The following is a 22,209-nucleotide window of genomic DNA, read 5'->3' on the forward strand; positions in this document are numbered from 1 at the left end:
TACAGCACAGCAAGGTAATCGCGTACGCGTCAAGACAATTAAGGGAATATAAAATTCGATATCCCCACCCATGAGCTTGGGCTCGCGGCAATAGTTTTTCCCTAAAGATTGGAGGCACTACTTGTATGGAGAGAAGTGCGAGATTTACACAAGCCATAAGTGCTCTAGTGCATTTTCGCGTAGAAAGAGCTCAACATGCGCCAGAGAAGGTGGTTAGAGCTAATCAAGGATTACGATTATGAGATTCTTTATCATTCGGGGGAAAGCTAATGTGGTGGCTGATGCCCTTAGTAAAAAGGAGAGACTCAAGATGATAATGTCTTTGAGAGAGTTTATAAGAGATTTTAAGAAAATGGAAATAGAAGTGAAGGTAACCGGAGCCGGTACCGAAAAGCTGTTTGAGATTGCAATAGAGACCGAATTATTGGAAAAGAGCATACGGTGCCAGAGAAAGATGATAAGGGAATAATGAGGTATTCCTATAGAATTTGGGTTCCGAAAGTTCAAGAGCGTAAGGATGAGAACTTAGATGAGAGCCATAGTTTGAGGAATAAGATTTAGAGCAAACCCTGAACGTGATAGTCAGGGAGGTCGCCATCAAGATAGAAGGAACCCATGACATAATGGAGTGGAAAATGAGAATTTTAAATTAAAAGATGACCCCAATTATGGGGAGTAGGATGAAACATTTCATACTAAGGAAACAGAAAGTCGAGTAAGGAAAGGAGACCCGAGACGGTACTCCTATACGGCAATTCATGGACCTGTCTAGACAGAACTTAGACTATTATCCCCAACCACCACCCTGAGGAAACAATGTGATAGGAAATTCTTTCAGGACCTTTAAGTCTCTAAGCTCTCAGAGTTCCAAGGAACAGGTTGACCTAGTCGAGGCAATCGCCTGGCTAAAGGAAATAGAGGAATCATTTGAGATTCTGAATGATTGACGAACCACAAAAGACTGTTTTTATCACTTACCCTCCTAAGAGAGAGACCACACGCTGGTGAAAGACCAAGGAAGGCACGGAGCAAGAGATTATAATAAACTGATTTAAGTTCAGTCAATTGTTTTCGGGAAAGTAATTCCCAAAGATAAGGAGATAGTGTAAAAGCTTTAGAGCCAGAACAAAGGCAGACAAGTATGATGAATTATGAATCTAAAATGTAAAAGTTGTCAAGATTCGTTCTAAGGACACGAATCCAGAATGACGGGATGTTTGAAATCAATGCTTATGTTGTGTTGGTTCATGAAATAATGATAAGAGAAAGGGAAATAAAAAGAAACTGAAGTGGAAAGGAATATAAAGGCAATAGAGTTTGAGGAATGATAAGGGAGTTGGGTATGAGGAAACCCTAAAGACTCATAGCAATAGAAATAGAAAAGTATGTAATCGTCAGGATGATGATGATCCACCATGAGTTAAAATTGATGGTTGAAGGCATAAGAGATACATATATTGTACCCCCTTTAAGTTGGGAGGATTCAAGGAAACCTTTAGATAGTTCGAAGGATAAATAATAAGATGCGGATAGACTAAGGAGACAAGAAAGTAAGAAAGTAGGAAAATTGGATGAAGGAAGTGACCTTCAATAATGTGAAATGTAAGACCGGTGGCTCGATACTCAGAAAGGGAGACGCCAGGTATGAGAGGTATCCCAACATTGAGATGACTGTTGAGATAAACAACAAAAGTAAATATGGAATTATTAAGACGAAGTTCACGTTGAACACGGCCAATATCTTCCAGAACATCCCTGTTGTCATTACCAAATTAGGACAGAAAAGCGAATAACCGTTGTTATCTTTTGGAGGCCATAATTGATTGACCTCACTTTGAATACAGATGTTATTGTGAAATTAGGCATATACTATCGAGGTGGGAATGATTGAATAAAACACCCTTATCAGGGATATATGACTTGATTTATCCATGGAAGGATGCAGGTACCTTTTAAAGGTGGAATTAAGGATAGAACATCGGTAACTTAAAATGAATCCTAGGGGAATGCATAAAGGTTGGCATTTCACCCTTAATAGGGACAGTATGAGTTTTGACAGTATGATTTGGAAAGGGTTAAGGTAACAACAACCTTTAAGAATCAGTGGAGAAATTTTTCAGAAGTATATAGACAATGGTTTTAGTATTAGTAAATTGTATTTTGATATGCCCTGTATCTAGGGAATACAGGAGGAACGATTCAAGGATAACCTTAGAGGTTTTACAAGGAGAAAGGTAAAATTCAAAATTTTCAAGAATAGAAATGTTGATAAAGGAAATATGACGTAATTATATTGATGCCAAGTGAGGCACGTGTTAAACCACGAGAAGGTATGGATCGAACCAGTAATGGTTGAAATTGTTCAGGGCAATTAGGACTTAAGATAAAAGATGTTCTAAGTATGATTGAGAGTCAGTCGTGACAGTGATTAACCTCTAAAGACTGAGGCAATAACTTATGGAAAAATGGTGATTTTGTTTTTTACTCATCAGATTTAAGGAAAACATCTTCACATAAGCTGTGATTGAAATGAGGTAGAAAATTTATTTGAAGGTGGTTAAAATGACATTGACTGTAAGGAAATTTTACTATCAGGAAAGGCCAAAGAGGTGGCCGACACTTTAAAGGTAAGAGGATAATTATAGGCGCTTGTGCCAAAGGAATACAGTGATGATGGTTAAAGCTATGAAGGTTGTATTATGGTTTGGAAGATTGACATTCCTTCTGATGACTATGCAATACCCAACCGTAATAGTAGTTGGTAAAGGTTTAATTCGTGTAATCGCCATGAGAGGGCTATCTATCTCAGAAGATACTATCTTGAGATAAGCCAGGACCATGTTTCAAAAAGGACTAGACGAACCCTTGAGTTAAGTCTTCTATTTAAGGCATACGATTAAGAATGGTATTAACCTGCTATCGTTGCTTTGACTGAAACTCTTCTGCAATTTTATCTACTTCATGTCATGAAAGTACGCCAGGATCTGGAGTGTTCTCCATGAATCATGAATGGTTATTATGTTAACTCCTTAGAAGGATTCTATACGACATGTATGGACTCTGTATGGTTAGATATTAAGATTTCATGGAAAGTGAATAACGACAGTAGGTCAGTGGTGGACCATAGTAATGCAGCAATGATTCTGCGAGTAATGAGCCGATTACAACCGTGAGAGTTGTATTGGAATGGATGTTGAGGTTGAGTACCACTAATCGGGTCGTGGTAGTGTATAAGTTATCATTGATAGACTAATTAAGTAGAGTATCTACCTATTGAATATTTATTCCCTCTTATCAATAGAGAGTCGTATTACTATACGAGGAAGGTTGCGGTGCAAGCACAGAATTCTAGTATCGGTGATGTATAAAATGAGATTCCAGATTCGATTTTCGATGTCGAGGGAGTTTCAAAGGTGATTGAGTATAAGTTTGAGGAAGAGCATGGGTCCATAGAATGATGGACGGAATAGCAAAAATATTTAGGCACGTGAAATGCGATGCTATAATACTTGATGTTGATATAAATACATATATGTTTTGTTCTTCTATGACAAACCTCTATAGTTCAGAGGTAGGTTCCAAGCCAGATATTTTGTGGCAGTATATTTTTTTTTCATATATACAATTCTCTTCAATTCGTTCTTTTCTCTTCTTTTCATTTTGTATAAGCTGAGAAGAACAACCCTTCCAGAAGGGGAGGTATTGCCGAATGACTATCTATCTGTGTGATAGAAGCCTAGTAGGATACCAGCTATTGTTTAATTGCTTGTCAAGTACTAAAGGCTGGCCACCTTCTGTACTAACTATGCGATATAACAAGTGTTCATGATCATAGTGATCTCTCAATAAATTCTTTTACTTTTATATGAAGGATTAAGCTTTCGAAGATAGAAGCAGCTGAAAAAGGAGTAGTAAAGTTATGGTGGTATTCGGAATGGAAACACATTCGTGATACTAAGGTTGACGAGGTTATTAAAAGGTTATAGAACGCTAGCGAGCAAAAGTATAACCAGTATAATATTAGGAACGGGAGGTGATAGCGATTAAGAACTGGAAAAGAATGGGTATTGAGAAGCAAAAGCTATAATGTTAGAAGCTATGATGAGAGTCTGTGCAATAGACTTGAAAGAATTTGGAATGATCACTTAACGCGGATTAAGTTATCTTACGATAATAGATCATATGTCAGTATTGAAATATCGCCTTATGAGATCCTTGAGGGCAGACAATGTCGATCTCCCTTATTTTAGGATGAAGTTGTAGAGCGTAAGATGCTCGGACCCGCAGTAGTCCAAAGGATCAAGGATATAATAGATCTAATCAGAGGACGGCTGGTAGTAACCCAAAATGGACATAAGAAGTATGTTGATTTGACACGAAAGGACAAAGAATAGGAAGTAGGGGACCTAGTGTTGTTAAAGTTATCCCCTTGGAAACCCTTGGAAAGGTTAATGAGATTCGGAAAGAAAGGAAAGCTAAGTCCACCATTTGTTGGACCCTTGGATATATTAAGACGTTTGGGAAGTTAGCATATGAGCTAGCCCTACCCCCGAACCTGTAGCAAGTTCGTAACGTGTCTCACGTATCAGTGTTAAGGAAGTGTAATTCAGATGCCAGATAAATAGGGGCATATGAGCGCATAGATATGCAACCCGACGTAACCTATATGGAGCAACCAGGAAGGCTTGTAGAGTGAAAAGGGAACAAGTGCTTAGGAGAAGGGTTATCAAACTATTCAGAGTTTGATGGAAGAACCACAATGTGGGAAAATTTATTTGAGAGTTAGAAAGTGTAATGCTAAGAAAGTATCCCAATTCATTTTCTATCTGATTCCGGGACGGAATCCTTTTAAGGAGGGGAGACTGTAATAACCCCAATTTTTGGGAAATTTTGAAACCCTTATGAATAGTGTTTTTGCTGAATGAGAAAACTTTTCATGCCACACTATATAGGGGTTCTGATATGGATATTCTGAGATTTTATTAGTACTTTATATGGGATATAAGTGTATGTAAAGATCGTCAGAATCCAAATCCGAACACTTTGATTTTTCCCGGAAATTCAATAGATACGGAAAGAATTGAGTATAAGGTAACAGGATAAAAGGATTTAAATTAAAGGATTATAATAGAGGATCATAAAAAGGAATATAATGTATTGAGAAAGGTTAAGGGAACCTAAGTAATAAGATCACGGGTATGATCCCTCAAACGATAAACGAAAACGAAAGTTAAGCGAACAGTATAACAGATCAGCGGTCATTAGGCAAACAATTAGGAAGTTAATCAAAGGGATTAGAGAGGATGATGTCACCCAACCAATGAGAGGAGGGCAAAGAGGGAAGGATGACATCACAACATGACACAAGCATGACATGGGAAGGAAGGAGATGTGGTGGCTTTTTAACCACACAAAATCAAGGGCAACTAGGTAATTTACTAAAACAAACACAAAAATCAAACCAACCAAGCCAAGCAAATCATTTTTCATCAAAATCAAAAAGAAACCAAGGCATTGTTCTTCATGCTCTCGGCCAAAACAGAACCAGCACATTAAAACTGCTGTATCTCCTTCATTTCTCATTCAAATATTGTGTTCTATAGCTCATTGGAAAGGTATTGAGATTACCTACAACTCTTGTTCACAAGTCTCGTCCAAATAATCATGGTAAGACCCTCATTTTTACAGTTCTTTAAATCGGACTTTTAGAAACTTCAAAGCCTAACTTTGTGTTCTTGATTTCTTTGGAAAGATCAAGCTTGTAGGAGGCTCCCTAAGGCTTCCTAGCAAATTAACACCTCCCAAGGAAGGTATAAACTTCAAACCCTAGCCTTTACTTTATTTGTTAGTAAGTTTAATGGTTGGTTTTGTGAAATGAGAAGCATGGATTGTGATTATTAGTAGTTTGGTTTGATTTGGAAGTGTTTTGGTAATTGAAGCTTGATTATAGTTCATAGGTCTTGATTGTGGTTGTTTGAGTTGAAAACCTTGGAGATTATGGACTGATGTGGTATGGTTTCGGTGAAGTTTTGTTGTATTGATGGTTATGAGTTGGTTGGTGGTTAATTGGAGTAGTTTAAACATTGGTAATCGCGTAAACATAGCCGTCGTAATGTCCGATTTACTTTAGACTGCTTTTGTTCATAACATTTGGACCGGAGAACTCCCTGCTAGATTATGACCATTGCCATGTTTAGATAGTTCATGTTACGAGATGTAGTTCGTTTGATTCCGATGTACGGTTTAGGAGAAACGACCGTTTCAAGTAACGGCATTTCGCGAACGAATCATTTCCCCTCGCCTTACTTTGAAACATAGGTTAAAGACCAAAAAGGGTTAATTAATGTATGAAACAATTATGGTAAGAGTGTTAGGCAGTTGGTAAGACACTCGCGAAGGAATCGCTTTAAAACTCGTAATGGTTAATTTATTAAAAATGGTGGAGCCGAGGGTACTCGAGTGACTTAAGAGAATCAATAAGCGCAAAACAAGCGTTAGAGTCTAAGTTAGTTACAGTATAGATTTACAAGTGACTTTAGTTTAATTCCAACTTACTTGTTGTTTATAGGTTACCAGACTCGTCCCGAGCCTTTTATCACCCCAAGTCGCTCAGGCAAGTTTTCTACCCGTTATAACTGTTGTGGTGATGAATATATGTATTTGCATTATCTTGCGATAGATGCATGTTGGTTAATTAGCAAATGTTGTTATATATTGAAGCATGCTGCTATGTTATATATATATGCATGCCTGTTTTGCATTCTTTCCATATATATATATCTGTTGATTCAGTTGATAATACCTATGCTAGAGGATAGCGGTAATTTGCATATACCCTTAGTACAGGGACCCAAAGGTGAAAATATTTTCTAAAACCGGGAGTCGAGGATCCCGAGTAGATTTTGTATATATGGATATAAATATATATATATATATTTATACTTATATATATATATATATGGTCATAGTTTTCAAAACTATTAATCGAATAAGGTTTATTCGATAACTTTAACTTTATTTTATTATTGAATATTATTTCGAATATTATTCGAAGGCGTATGACTCCTTTATATTAAATGAATATTATTTTGAATATTCATTCGAGGACTTATGACTCCTTTTATTTTATTGAATGAATATTTTTGAATATTCATTCGAGGACTTATGACTCCTTTTATTTTATTAAATGAATATTATTTTGAATATTCATTCGAGGACTTATGACTCCTTTTATTTTATTATCTGAATATTATTTGAATATTTATTCGAGGGCTTATGACTCAGTTTATATTGTTAAATGAATATTTTTGAATATTCATTTGAGGATCTATGACTCCGATTATTTGCTGAGATTTGTTCTTTATTTTATTAAAGAATAAGGTGTAAATAATCAAACTTATTTTCGATTATTCAAATAAAGATAGTACTTTCATATAAGTATATCTTTGGTTATTTAATACTCGTTTCAAGTATAAGTTTTAATACTTTTACTTCAATTATTTTTATAAAGATTATTCTTTATGGGAATATTATTTAAATAATAATATTCAGTCATTTTCTAAATATTCTGGGGACTGATTTACTTCATTAAATCAACTTTACTCCAAACACTCTATAAAGTGTTTTCGAGTCTTCAAAATGATTTTTAAAAGATAGAGCGGATCCCAAAACTCATTTTTATATTTAAGATCTTCCTTTTAAGGGGATTTAAATACTCGCTCAAAACCTGAGGGATCCGGCTCTGTGGTGTGTTTTATATTCGCAACAAGGTTGTTGTTTTGTTAAATGAATTGATTACTTACCCAACACTCGGGAAGTAAAATTCTTGGAACAAGTTAATCCATTAACAGGCATCGCCTGGGAAATATCGGTGAGTTTTCCTTTCCAACTAGATACGACTTCTTGGTGGAGCCGTATCAACAAGTTCTACTTGGGGAAAGGGGGAACGAGCTTTACGTTTCAGAGTCATGGATTTCATCTGAACTAGGAGTGGCGTAAGTGGTCGAGTGGCGCCGGCCCAGCCTTATTATATTGGCCCAAATGGCCTGGAAGTTCCGCTAAGGCGGTCCATTCCTTAGGAGTTCAGTGTTCGGTTGACAAGTAAATCCGACAGGTTCTCCTCTATATGTAGAAAATGGTGGGGTTGTATTACTACGACTGATCATCGTAAGTGGTCTTCCTGGCGCGGCAAACTCCCGTAATGAGTTCATCATCCATTTGGATAATTCTGCAACACTACCCGTAGCATTTCGATCGAAAGGCTACTAATGGGTGGTTGCTGAAGCATTGACAGGGTCAAACATTTTTATTGGTGTATCCATTGAATGAAGTATCTCGTAACTTAATTTCTTTTCAAAATATTTCAAAGATCAAATATTTTCAAGTTTTATTTGTGGTCTCATCTATGGGATGACCTCGTGAATTTTATTATACTTTGAACAGTGGTAGTTCAAGTAGCTTTATAAATGATATAAGTATAGTGAAGTATTTGGTAACTTCATCCCTTGTTTTTACTTATATCTAGTAAGTAATTATCTTACTCATGATAAAAGATTCTAGTAAGTATCCATTTAGATACTTATATTATTGTTATCACTATATATTATCTTGCGAGCTGTAAGGCTCACTCTTGCTTTATTTCTTCATCACACAACAACAGTTAGGAAAGATGGCCAGACTCCAGCAGACCCAGCGCAAGCGCGTGGGAAGCGTCCCGCGTCTTCCCGATGATGTTGTGGTTGCTATAGCTGCAGAGGTAGATCCATTGGTAGATCAGGAATTCTATTTTGAGAATCAAATTATGTATAATTATAACTTATGGAAGATAATGGAAATTAACTGTAAATTTATCAAGTAATCATTTTGGGTTGTAATAACTTTTAAATTATGGATTCAAAGACTTGTACTTATTTAAATTTCATCTCTGAGACTATAACGGGTTGTGGTGTGTGTTAGTGTGGGGTCACAGCATAAGGTTATTATTATTAATTAAGTAAAGTGATATTGTGGAGAGAAAGACCGTGACGACCCGGATCCCCGACCCCGGATCTGGGGGTGTTACAATCCACATGTTACCTTATGAAGTGGTACCTAATGCTGATGTGCTTTGTCATTGAGTGCTGAACTGGATTACATGTCATAGCAATAGCACTTTGATTATCACAGTAAATAGGGATTTTAGAAAATTCTAACCCATAATCCAGTAACTGATTCTTCATCCAAAGAATCTGTACACAACAGCTTCCTATAGCAATGTATTCTGCTACTGCAGTTGATGTGGAAATTGACTTCTGTTTCTTGCTAAACCAAGAAACCAATCTGCCTCCAAGAAATTGGCAGCTTCCACTTGTGTTTTTCCTGTCAATTTTGCATCCTGCAAAATCTGCATCTGAGTAACCTATTAGCTTAAAGTATGATTCTCTAGGATACCACAATCCCAGATCAACTGTACCCTTAAGGTACTTGAAAATTCTTTTCACAGCTGTTAAGTGAGGTTCTCTTGGCTCTGCTTGAAATCTTGCACAAAGACAGGTAGCATACATGATATCAGGTCTACTTGCAGTTAGATAGAGTAGAGAGGCAATCATACCTCTATAATCAGTAATATCTACTGATTCACCAATATCCTTATCCAACTTAGTTGCAGTGGCCATAAATGGATGCACTTGAACAATCCTGTATTCCAAATTTCTTCAACAAATTTCTGGTGTACTTAGATTGATAAATAAAAGTTCCTTCTTCATTCTGCTTGACTTGAAGGCCCAGAAAATAGTTAAGTTCTCCCATCATACTCATTTAATATCTTGACTGCATCAGTTTGGCAAACTTCTTACAAAGTCTGTCATTTATAGAACCAAAAATGATATCATCAACATATATTTACACCAAAAGTAAGTACTTTCCATGGTTGAGGTAGAACAGTGTTTTGTCAATAGTTCCTCTGTTAAATCCACTTTCCAGAAGAAACTAAGCTAATGTCTCATACCATGCTCTTGGAGCTTGCTTAAGGCCATAAAGTGCTTTATCAAGCCTGTAGACATGATTGGGAAATTTGGGATCTACAAAGCCTGGAGGTTGTTCAACATATACTTCCTCTCCCAATTCTCCATTAAGAAAAGCACTTTTCACATCCATTTGAAAGACTTTAAACTTCTTGTGAGCAGCATAAGCCAAAAATATTCTTATGACTTCCAATCTAGCAACTGGTGCAAATGTTTTATCATAATCAATTCCCTCTTGTTGGTGCAAATGTTTTATCATAATCAATTCCCTCCTGTTGAGAGTATCCTTTTGCAACCAGCCTTGCTTTGTTCCTTGTAATTATGCCATCACTGTCAGTTTTGTTTCTGAACACCCATTTTGTACCAACAACTCATCTGTTCCTTGGTCTTGGCACTAGGGTCCAGACTTTATTTCTTTCAAATTCATTTAACTCTTCTTGCATTGCTTGCACCTAATCAGCATCTTGAAGAGCTTCTTCCACTTTCTTTGGTTTAGTCTGAGAAAGAAAAGAATGATAAAGACATTCATTTGATGTAGCTGTTCTAGTTCTGACACCTGCATCAGGATTTCCAATAATTAAGTCAGGTGTATGTGCTTTAGTCCACTTCCTTGCAGATGGAAGGTTTTCTCTAGAACTAGATGCTCCCCCATGATCCATGCTGTCTCCATCAACATTTTCTGATGCTCCCCCTGAAATTATGCTCTCTGAGTTGGATCCTTCATTATTTGAGTTTCCAGAAATATCAGAACATGAGTTTCCAGAATTATCAGAACTTGGCCCATCAGAACTTGAAGAGCCTGTTGTAGGTGCTGATGCTTCTTGAGGTGTGGTTGGATCTTCAGTATGCTCCCCCTGCACAGATACATTTTCCTTAGGCGTAGTCACCACAGTTTCAATAACATCAGAGTTTAATCTATCAGAGTTTACAGTATCAGGATTTACAGAATCAGAATTTAAAACTTCATTCTCGAATCTCAGCTGATCATGATCATTGAAATCTTCAAGTCCATTAATCTTCTTATCATCAAAAGAGACATTGAGAGATTCCATGACAACCCTTGTTCTTAAATTGTAGACTCTGAAGGCTTTTGTAGAAAGTGGATATCTAACAAAAATTCTTTCATCAGCTTTTAGATCAAATTTGGATAGCTGTTCGGGATGAGTCTTAAGAACAAAACACTTGCATCCAAATACATGAAAATACTTCAGATTTGGATTCTTTTTCTTCACCATCTCATATGGTGTTTTTCCATGCTTGTTAATGAGTGTTGCATTCTGAGTAAAACAAGCACTCTGCACAGCTTCAGCCCAAAAGTAGGTTGGAAACTTTGCTTCATCAAGCATAGTTCGTGCAGCTTCAATAAGAGTTCTATTCTTTCTTTCAACAACTCCATTTTGTTGTGGAGTTCTAGGAGCAGAAAATTCCTGCTTTATTCCATGATCTTTGTAGAACTCTTCCATGATCAAAATCTTGAACTCAGTGCCATTATCACTTCTTATGATCTTCATAGAATCTTTGACTAATTTATCCAGTTGCTTGACATGATCAATCAGGATAGATGCAATTTCACTTTTTGTGTGCAAGAAATACACCCATGTGTATCTGGTGAACTCATCCACTATGACCATAGCATATTTCTTCTTTGTAATAGACATGATATTAACTGGACCAAATAGATCAACATGTAGTAGGTGATAAGGCTCAAGAATTGATGATTCAGTCTTGCTCTTGAATGAAGGTTTTCTTTGTTTTGCCTTTTGACATGAATCACAAAGGCCATCGGGAGCAAATACTGATTTTGGAAATCTTCTCACAAAATCTTTCTTGACTAGTTCATTTATATTGTTGAAATTTAAATGAGAGAGTTTCTTGTGCCAATCCCAGCTTTCTTCAATTGATGGTCTACTCAACAGACAGATTGCAGAACCATCAGTACTTGTTGAAAGCTTGGCTTCATAAATGTTACCATGCCTGTATCCTTTCAGAACAACTTTGCCTGTAGATTTGCTTACAACTTCACAATGTTCTTCAAAGAAATCCACATGATAACCTCTGTCACAGATTTGACTCACACTCAGCAGATTGTGTTTAAGTCCTGAGACCAGAGCTACTTTTTCAATGATGACATTCTCAAGATTGATATTGCCATATCCCAGAGTTTTTCCAATGTTGTCATCTCCATAAGAAACACCTGGGCCAGCTTTCTCCACAAAGTGTGATAGCAGGGCTTTATTTCCAGTCATATGTCCTGGACATCCACTGTCCAGAACTAGGATCTTCTTCTTGTTGCCCTGCAATCACAAAGACCACTAATGATTAGTTTTAAGGACCCAGACTTGCTTGGATCCTTTGGCCTTTTTAAGTTTGTTAACATTTGCAGCGGATTTAGCATCAGATTTTATGTTAAAAGTTTTCTTATCAGGATTTGCAATATCAGACTTTGCATCAGAACTTATACTAGAAGGAATATCAGACCACAATGAAAACAAGGAATTTTTTGGCTTATATCTAACAGACTGACTCTTAACTCCTGATTTTGAAGGTAAGGAGTTTATATTCTTATTCTTCCTGCAAAAAGAAGCCAGATGGTTAGAATTTCCACAGTTATGACATGTTTTTCTAGGAGCATTAGGAACAGGCTTATAATTTTTACTTTTGTTCACACCTTCCTTTCCATTCCTATTTTTTCTAGGTGACTTTACCTTGTTTACATTCTTAACATCTTTCAACTTATGCTTAAGCTGCTTCTTTGTCATTAAGCCTATGTTAACTTCAGTTGGCTTATCCTGTTTAGGTTTGTCAGAAGTTACTTTCTCCTTAACTTCTAATTTATCAATATCATACTTTGTAGTTACAAACTTAACAGGATTTACCTTTTGTTTTTGTTTAACAGCTATAGGCTCAGTTTCTACAGTTCCCTTACTGTTCTTACCATCTCCATAACCTAAGCCCTCTTTCCAGTTTCCACTACTAAGAATATCCTGAGTTGGTTTACCAGAGCTAGTCCAAGTCCTGATAATCTCTCTTTCCTTTTCTAACTCAGTTTGTAGAGATTCAATCATTTTTAACACTTCATCCCTAACATAAAAGGCATCATCTCTATCTTTCTGATTTTGATGGAACATGACTAACTCTTTTTCTAAATAATCATTCCTCTTTTTATAAGCAAGATTTTCAGAAGTTAAGCTTTCACATGTTAAAGTTTGATCTTTATAACTAATGAACATGGTTTTAAGATATCTTCTTAACTCAGTAATATCATCAGTATGAAAGGCATAAGTAGTTTGAGGTACCTTTAAGTCAGCAGTATCAGAACTGCTATCAGCATATGCCATCAAGGCATAGTTTTCCTCATTCTCAGAATCTGAAGCATCTGACCAGCTTTTCTTCTTTGTGACAAGAGCCTTGCCTTTGTCACTTTTCCCTTTTCTGCAATCTGGAGATATATGGCCTTTCTCACCACAGTTGTAGCATTTAACATTTGAGTAATCTCCTCTGTCAGACATTCCTCCTTTGCCTTCAGATTTTCTGAAACCTTTCTTTTCAGAACTTGCACCTTTCCTGGAAAACTTCTTTCCTCTTATGAATTTCCTGTATGCAATCTTTGTGATTCCTTTCACCATAAGAGCACACAGCTTCATCATCTCCTCATCATGGTCCATCTCAGGTATACTTTCAGTTTCTAAGTCATCATCACTATCAGAACTTGATAACTCAGTATCAGACTTTGTGATGAGATCTTTTTCCTTGCCTTTTCTTGAGGCAGCTACTTTGGGACTTTCCTCCTCAGCCACAAAGGCAACTGTTCTTGACTTTCTTCCATTCCTCTTGCTTCTTTGTTCCATCTCAAGTTCATGAGTTTTGAGCATCCCATAAATTTTATCAAGAGTTGTTTCATCAAGATTATAGTTGTCTCTTATTATTGTGGCCTTCAAATCCCATCTTTCAGGAAGAGCTAATAGGAACTTAAGATTTGAATCTTCAATATCATACTCTTTGTCAACTAGTGACAAATCATTCAAGTGTTTGACAAATTTGTCATATAAATCAGTTAATGACCCATCAGGCTTTGAGTCAAAGTGTTCATACTCTTGAGTGAGTATTGTCTTCCTGTTCTTCTTGATTGAATCAGTTCCCTGACACCTTGTTTCCAAAGCATCCCATATCTCTTTTGCAGTCTTGCAGTTAATTACCTTGTTTGACATGACATTATCAATGGCACTATGCAGCAAGTGTCTTACCTTTGCATCCTTTGCATCCTTTGCAATCGATGAGATATCTTCAACAATGTAATCACTTTTCTCCTTTGGTACAGAATTTGCTGGCTGTCCTGCAACTTCCACAGAGAGTTTGGTTGGCATATGTGGTCCTTCATAAATCCTCTCAAGATATTATGGATCTGTAGCTTCCAGAAACATAGCCATCTTCACTTTCCATATGGAATACTCAGAAGGTTTCAACATGGGAACTCTTATAGTCTCATATCGACTATGAGTTACAGTTTTTGGAGGTTCTTCAGTTTTGGTGGTCTTGGTTGGAGTTTCTTCTTCAAACATGATTGATTTTGGATCTTAAACTGTTTGTGTGTTAATAGAAGGCTCTGATACCACTTGTTAGGTCACACACACTGTAGAAGGGGGTTGAATACAGTGTTTAGCACAATCAAATCGAATATAAGAACTTAAGTAACTGAAAATAGATTTTATTCAACACAATAAACTCTGTTACAATATGGAACTGTTCTCTCTCAGTGACGAACAAATTATCATGAGAGCTGCTAGAGTTACAAAGAATAATAAGTTCGATAATCGTAACACTTATAGTGTAAACTCTATGCCTGTGTTTATATACAACACAGTTACAAGATAATCTTCTAATTGATATGAAATATAATTCTGCTTCCTAAAATATATCAACTAGTTATCTTTTCTTCCAAGTATTCTATTCTTCATAGAATTCCTTCTTCATGCATAATTCTTTCTGTCTTAGTCTCGATCTTCTTTCCTTTCAATCAGCCTCCTGCCTTATCTGAAAGTCATCTTAAGTCCTGATATTATCTCCTGATAAATATCTTCTGAACCTTAAGTTCTGATAACTTAAGTACTGATATCTTAAGTTATGTCTTCAGTATAAGTGTTGATTTCCAGTTATGTACTGATTTGTCCTGTTATGTAAGATCTGAAAACTAAACACAAATCATATTACACATGACATTATCAAATATATCTAACACATCGAGTTCATTCAATTGAAGCATCCACTTCTTACCAGCGGCATCCATATCAAGTTTCAATTTCTTCAAAGCACAATACGCTTTGTGCTCTAGCTCCACAGGAAAATGACATCCTTTCCCATAAACCAACTGAAACAGTGACATGCCTAGCGGAGTCTTGTATGTTGTTCAATATGCCCAAACAGCTTCATCCAGCTTCAAAGACTAATCTTTCCTTGATGGACACACAAATTTCTCTAAAATGCGCTTGATCACTATGTTAGATACCTCATCTTAACCATTAGTTTGAGGATGGTAGGCTGTAGCAATCCGATGATTCACATTATACCTTTGCATCATTGCAGTGGACTTGCGATTGCAGAAATGCGATCCCTTATCACGGATTATGACTCTTAGAGTCCCAAATCTTGTAAATATCTGCTTGTGAAGAAAATTTAGCACTACCTTCACATCATTAGTCGGCAAAGCCTTGACTTCCACCCATTTTAACACATAATTAACCGCCAACAAGATATACTGATTATTACAAGATGAGACAAATGGCCCCGTGAAGTCAAATCCCAAACATGTAAGACCTCAACCTCGAGAAGCATATTAAAATGCATCTCATCCATCTTGGACATATTACCCACACGCTAGCATTGTTCACATTTCAAAACAAACTGATAAGAATCCTTAAACAAAGTCGTCCAAAAGAATCCTGCTTGAAGGATACGAGCTGCTGTCTTTTCTCCACCATAGTGGCCTCCATAAACAATTGAATGGCAATCTCGCAAGATCCCCCCTGTTTCGCTGTACGGAATACATCTCCTGATGATTTGGTCAGCTCCTTGCTGAAATAGGAACGGCTCATCCCACATGTACCACTTTTTTTCATGCAGAAACTTCTTCTTTTGAGCATAAGTCAATTCTCGAGGCATAATGTTGTTCCCAAGGTAGTTCACGATGTCTGCGAACCACGGTTCTTCTGCTTGCACTCCAAACAATTGCTCATCGGGAAAAGACACATTTATCAAAGACTTATCCTGTGAAGTTGCACTTCGATCCTCTAAATGAGAGAGATGATCAGAGACTTGATTCTCAGTCCTCTTTTTGTCCTTGATCTCCAACTCAAACTCCTGGAGTAAAAGAACCCATCGAATCAGCCTAGGCTTCGAGTCCTTCTTCGAGATAAGATAGTGAATAGCAGTGTGATTAGTGAAAACTCTCACCTTCGTCCTAAGCAAATAAGATCGAAACTTCTCAAAACCATAGATAATAGCCAATAGTTCTTTCTCAGTAGTAGTGTAGTTCAGTTGAGTACTATTGAGGGTCTTACTAGCATAGTAGAGCACATGAAATATGTTATTATTCATTTGCCCAAGAACTGCTCCAACTGCATAATCACTTGCATCGTACATCATTTTAAATGGTTCATTACAATCATGTGTAGTTATGACATGTGTCATGATCAAACTCTTCTTTAAGCTCTCAAAAGCAGCTAAGCACTCGTCGTCAAACTTGAAAAGAACATATTTCTCTAGAAAATTGCACAACAGCTTTGAAATTTTAGGGAAGTCCTTGACAAAATGCCTATAGAAACCCGCATGACCATGAAAGCTGCGAATTCCTTTAACAGAAATTGGTGGGGGAAGGTTTTCAATGACCCCCACCTTGGCTTTGTCCACCTCAAGACCCTTACTAGAGACCTTGTGCCCAAGAATGATGCCTTGGCGCACCATAAAGTGACATTTCTTCCAATTAAGAACCAGGTTGGTCTCAACGCACCTTTTCAACACTAAACCAAGATTGTGCAAGCATTAATCAAAAGAAGTTCCAAGGACAAAGAAATCATCCATAACACATCTACATTATTTCCAATCATATCAGAGAAGATAGCCATCATGCATCTCTGAAATATGGCTGGTGCACCACATAGCCCAAAAAAAAACTCTTCTGAAAGGAAAAGTACCAAAAGGACATGTGAACGTAGTCTTCTCTTGATCTTCTGGAGCAATGTAAATCTGATTATAACCCAAATAGCCATCTAGAAGACAGTAGTACGCATGCCCAGCCAATCTATCAAGCATCTGATCAATAAAAGGAAGAGGGAAGTGATCTTTTCTTGTAGATTTGTTGAGCTTCCTGTAATCCTACAAAATCTCCACCCCGTGACTGTTCGAGTAGGAATGAGCTCGTTCTTTTCATTAGCAACCAAAGTGATACCTCCTTTCTTCGGCACACACTGAACTGGGCTCACCCAAGAACTGTAAGAAATGGGATAGATGATCCCTGCATCTAGCCACTTGAGAATTTCCTTCTTCATAACCTCTTTCATGATCGGATTTAGCCTTCTCTATTGCTCAACAGTAGGCTTGCTTCCTTCCTCTAGCAGTATTTTGTGCATACAATAAGAAGGGCAGATTCCCTTGATATATGTTATAGTCCATCCAATTGCCGGTTTAAACTCTCTAAGAATTCTTAAAAGCTTTTCCTCATCACTAATTAAAAGGTCAGATGCAATAATAACAGGCAAAGTAGATGCATCCCCTAAAAACGCATACCTGAAATGTCCAGGCAAAGGCTTAAGCTCAAGTGTAGGAGCTTCCTCAATAAATGGCTTGAAGCGCTTTGGAGAATTTTTCAGCTCTTCCAATCCAAGAGATTCAAAAGGCATTTCAAGTCTTTGCTTCCAAGGAGAAGCATTCAAATATTGTAACTGCGGGTCACTTTCTTCATCTTCACTATCGGAATCCCCCATTAAGGCTTTCTTTAAGGCATCTGATTTTAGCATATGATCCAATTTTGAAGTAACCACGGATTCGACCAATTCCACCTTAAAGCACTCCTCTTCATCAGTAGAGAATTTCATGGCATTAAAAACATTGAAGGTCACATCCTGATCCGGAACTCGCATAGTGAGCTCACCCTCTTCACATCAATCAAGGTTCAGCCAGTAGCCAGGAAAGTTCTTCCTAAGATTATGGGAATCTTCTTCTCCTCCTCGAAATCAAGAATAACAAACTCATCAGGAAAGACGAGTTTGTCCACCCTGACCAATACATCTTCCACAATGCCTCGTGGATATGTAATAGAGCGATCGACCAACTACAAGGTCATATATGTAGGCTTTGGAACAGGTAAACCCAACTTCTTTAACATAGACAAAGGCATCATATTGATGCTAGCTCCCAAGTCTCATAAACATTTGTCGAATGACACTTTTCCAATGGTGCAAGGAATAGTGAAGCTTCCAGGATCTTTAAGCTTCGGAGGCAACTTTTGTTGCAGAACAACACTTCATTCCTCCGTGAGAGCAACGGTCTCTAGGTCATCGAGCTTCACTTTTCAAGAGAGAATACCTTTCATGAACTTCGCATAAATAGGCATCTGTTCAAGAGCTTCAGCGAAAGGTATGTGGATGTGAAGTTTCTTCAAAACTTCTAAGAACTTAGCAAATTGCTTATCCAGCTTTTGCATATGCAGCCTCTTAGGAAAAGGAGGTGGAGGATAGACCTGTTTTCCCCTGTATTACCCTCAGGAGGAGTGTGGACAATAGCTGTCTTCCTTGGTTCCACTTCTGCTTCCTTCTGCACATCTTCTTCAGCCACAACTTCAGATTCCGGATCTTGAGATTTTTCGGGATTCGCAACCTTTCCAGACCTCAATGTAATTGCCTTAACCTGCTCCTTAGCAACCCTCTTTCCTGGCACTTCAATGTCACTAGGGAGTGTACCAGGTTGTCTGTAATATCCGTGATATGACGTGTAATTATTTTTGTTAATAAATAAATATATGTGATTATTATATGAATTTTTGGTGAAGTATCTGTGAAGTGGTATCTGTGTTTGAATATGTAAATATGATATAATTTGAGTATTTTAATTTTATAAGTCCAAAATAAAGTATAGATAATTGTGATATTTTTCTATCAATTTTTTTTATGTTGTTATATGATTTTATAAATTATTTTTGGGTTTAATAAATTATTTTTTCCGAGTATTTATAAACTATTCTGTATAATTGGGAACCAACTGACTTCAACCGTTTTTACGTTTTTATAACCCGAAACTCTTCCGACGACTCCTTCCTAACCTAATTGCAATATTCCGAGCATTTCCCATGTTTTGACTTTTTGGATCCGGAGTTCGGTTTTCCCCGTGTGGGTCCCGGCGTAATATTTTTGATACAAAATTTGTTTCGGTAAATCGATAAAACCCGTATTTTTGATAAACGGGATCTTTTTATTAAACTATTATAATTATCATCTCGTAGTACGTGTAAGCAAAGCACTGAGACCAAGACCGCAGTACAAAATGTACAGATTTGGATAATTATCCCAAAACCGTACTGTTTTGGATTTATTTTCTCAAATAAATGTAATATTTTATATCCGATATGATCCAACGGGGTACCAATATTTCGTAAATATAAATAGCCAATACAGTATTGTATTTTATGCAAATAAGCATTACTATACAGTAAAAATAGATAATTATTCATAGAAACGAGCCGTGTTCTTCATGTTCTTGGAAATCAAACCAATATTTGGAGATGATTCTGGTGTCCAAATCGCAAGTATGAGTAACCAAATTGAAGGATTCGATATGTTCTATCTTTATCCACCATTAAATCATCCCGAGGATGGGTAAATTTCATTTCAAAATTTTAGGGTTCTTCTTTGGATTTAGGGGTTTTTAATTTGCTGATTGTTTACTTGTTTTGATGTTGTGTGTGTCTTTATCTCTCAATTTGGAATCGATTTATGTATAAACTTGTATTGTTTGTGTTCAATTCGTGCTAAGTCGAGTTTATTAGTTTAATTATTTTAATTTTTGATTTTCTGGATTAGTTATGAAGTGGTTACTGATTATGATTAGCAGAATAGATTATACGTTTAAACAACCTCGTTTTGGTAACGAATCCGTCGAGTTTGGTTGTGTATTGCTGGATTTCGAATTTCGGCCGATAATTGCTTGACGTCGCCGGTTTTAATGGCTTTTGTGGCCGGAATTCGAGTCATGCAGCTTGTTTATCATTGTTGTTGTTCCTGGAGACTAGGGGAATCGATCTTAAATCGATGTTGTTGAGGAAACAGGCTGTACAGAGAGGTTTTGAGGCTGTATAAGCCTCGCCGGACTTTCCCAGGTGGCCGGAACTACTCGTCGGTTTCTGGATTTTCCAGAAATCCGGCGGGTCGTTCTTGGCGACCCGGAATTTTCTAACAACCCGGAACCAGACCCATTTTATTTTGCTTCTAACCCGTTTTTTATTCCCCAAAACCCTAACTCCCAATTCAAAAGTTGTTTTGTAATTATTTTCAGAAATAAATCAAAGATTCTGATTTTTATTTCTAAATTTCTATTTTAAATTCCAAAATTCATTTAATTATTTATTAACTTAACACAAATCCTAATTATTTAATAAATTAATTTTAATTAATAATTAATTATTTTAGTTGGTCAATTAATTTAAATATTAATTGATTTAACTAGTTATTAATTAATTTTAATTGATTATTTAATTAGATTTAAATATTTCTTTTGATTTAAAAATTCCGAAAAATAGTTTCGAGCGTTAACATATTATTTTAAATTGTTTTCAAGGCTCGATAATTATTATAAAATGATTTTAAAGCCAGATTCAGGCAATCGAACCCTGTTTACTATTTTAAAAATGAAGCAATGACCCGTTTTAATTTCGAAAAATGTTTAAAAATCCGTATTAAATCTCCGAAAAATCATTTTAAGATCAAATCTTCTTTGGAAAAGTACTTTCATCAAATATCTTACGTGCTACGTGTTATATATGATCTGATTGATATGTTATATGGATATGTGTTTATTGTTTGACTATTTTTAGTCATAACTTTCAATCCGTAAATCGGATTTGGGTGAAACGAAGGGTAGATGAAACTTTATGACGTCTATATGATGATTAGAAAAATGCGAGATGAATATTGATAGATACTTATGATACCTAGCAGAGTAAGCGAGGTGTAGAAAAAGGAAGCAGGTGACCAGAAAATAGAATCGATGCGTAGGAAATAAAGCAAATGATCAGTGAATAGAAGCAATGCTTAAAAAGGTAGACAACTGGTTATCGAATAGATTCAGTAGACAAGTAAAAGTGAAGTTGGAATCATATGTGATAAGGCAAGTACTTCTGAACCTTTCTCGAGATATATTGCAAATGTTTCTAAATTCTCTCGTGGCATATTGCTAGTATCCAAGATAGTTCTGCTTTATATTAAGAGTACTTTGAATCCTTCAGCCTGGAACCCTGATCACATCATTTGATCCTTGAGCTATAAGCCTTATTCTTTGTAAGCCATCCATTGTTGATTTATCAGATATTAAACCACACAAATACGATACTACACCATAAATACATATCCATCATACACCAAACACTGGAACAAAATTGCTTGAACATATAGAAAATTTTATACTCTAACATACCTGTTAACATCAAAGAACTAAACCTTGTGAAATGATTGTTCATCTAATACCTGATTCTCCTACAGGTTGGAGGCCATTCCTCATACATACCTTGATATACTCTTGTGATACTCCTGAATTACATTACACTTTTATACAAATATTTTATCACTGTCAATCATGATCTTGTTTTGTTGAATTATATTTTTAATCATACTGAACTGTTTAGAATTGGATAGTTTTCTTTATGTGGACCAGATTCGTGGTCAAACCAGATTCGTGGTCGAATTAGGCCAATGTGTGCCTTTAGATCCTGTTTATAGAGCATAGTCGTGTGCCTTGCTCGGGGTTAGTGCGTGACTGATCAGCAGCCTAACCTTGGTTTTAAAATTTAAAAATGAATATCCAATTCTAATGATTGTTTAACAAGAAACTTGATTCTTCTGAATCATCCCATTTGAATATTGTTTAACCTCGGTTATTATTAATATTATGATTTGCTCAGCTAGTTAGCTCACTCTTGCGAATCTTTTTATGTATTCTACAGTTAAAA

Source organism: Apium graveolens, chromosome 3 (genome assembly GCF_009905375.1).
Source record: "Apium graveolens cultivar Ventura chromosome 3, ASM990537v1, whole genome shotgun sequence".
NCBI classification, from domain to species: Eukaryota; Viridiplantae; Streptophyta; class Magnoliopsida; order Apiales; family Apiaceae; genus Apium; species Apium graveolens.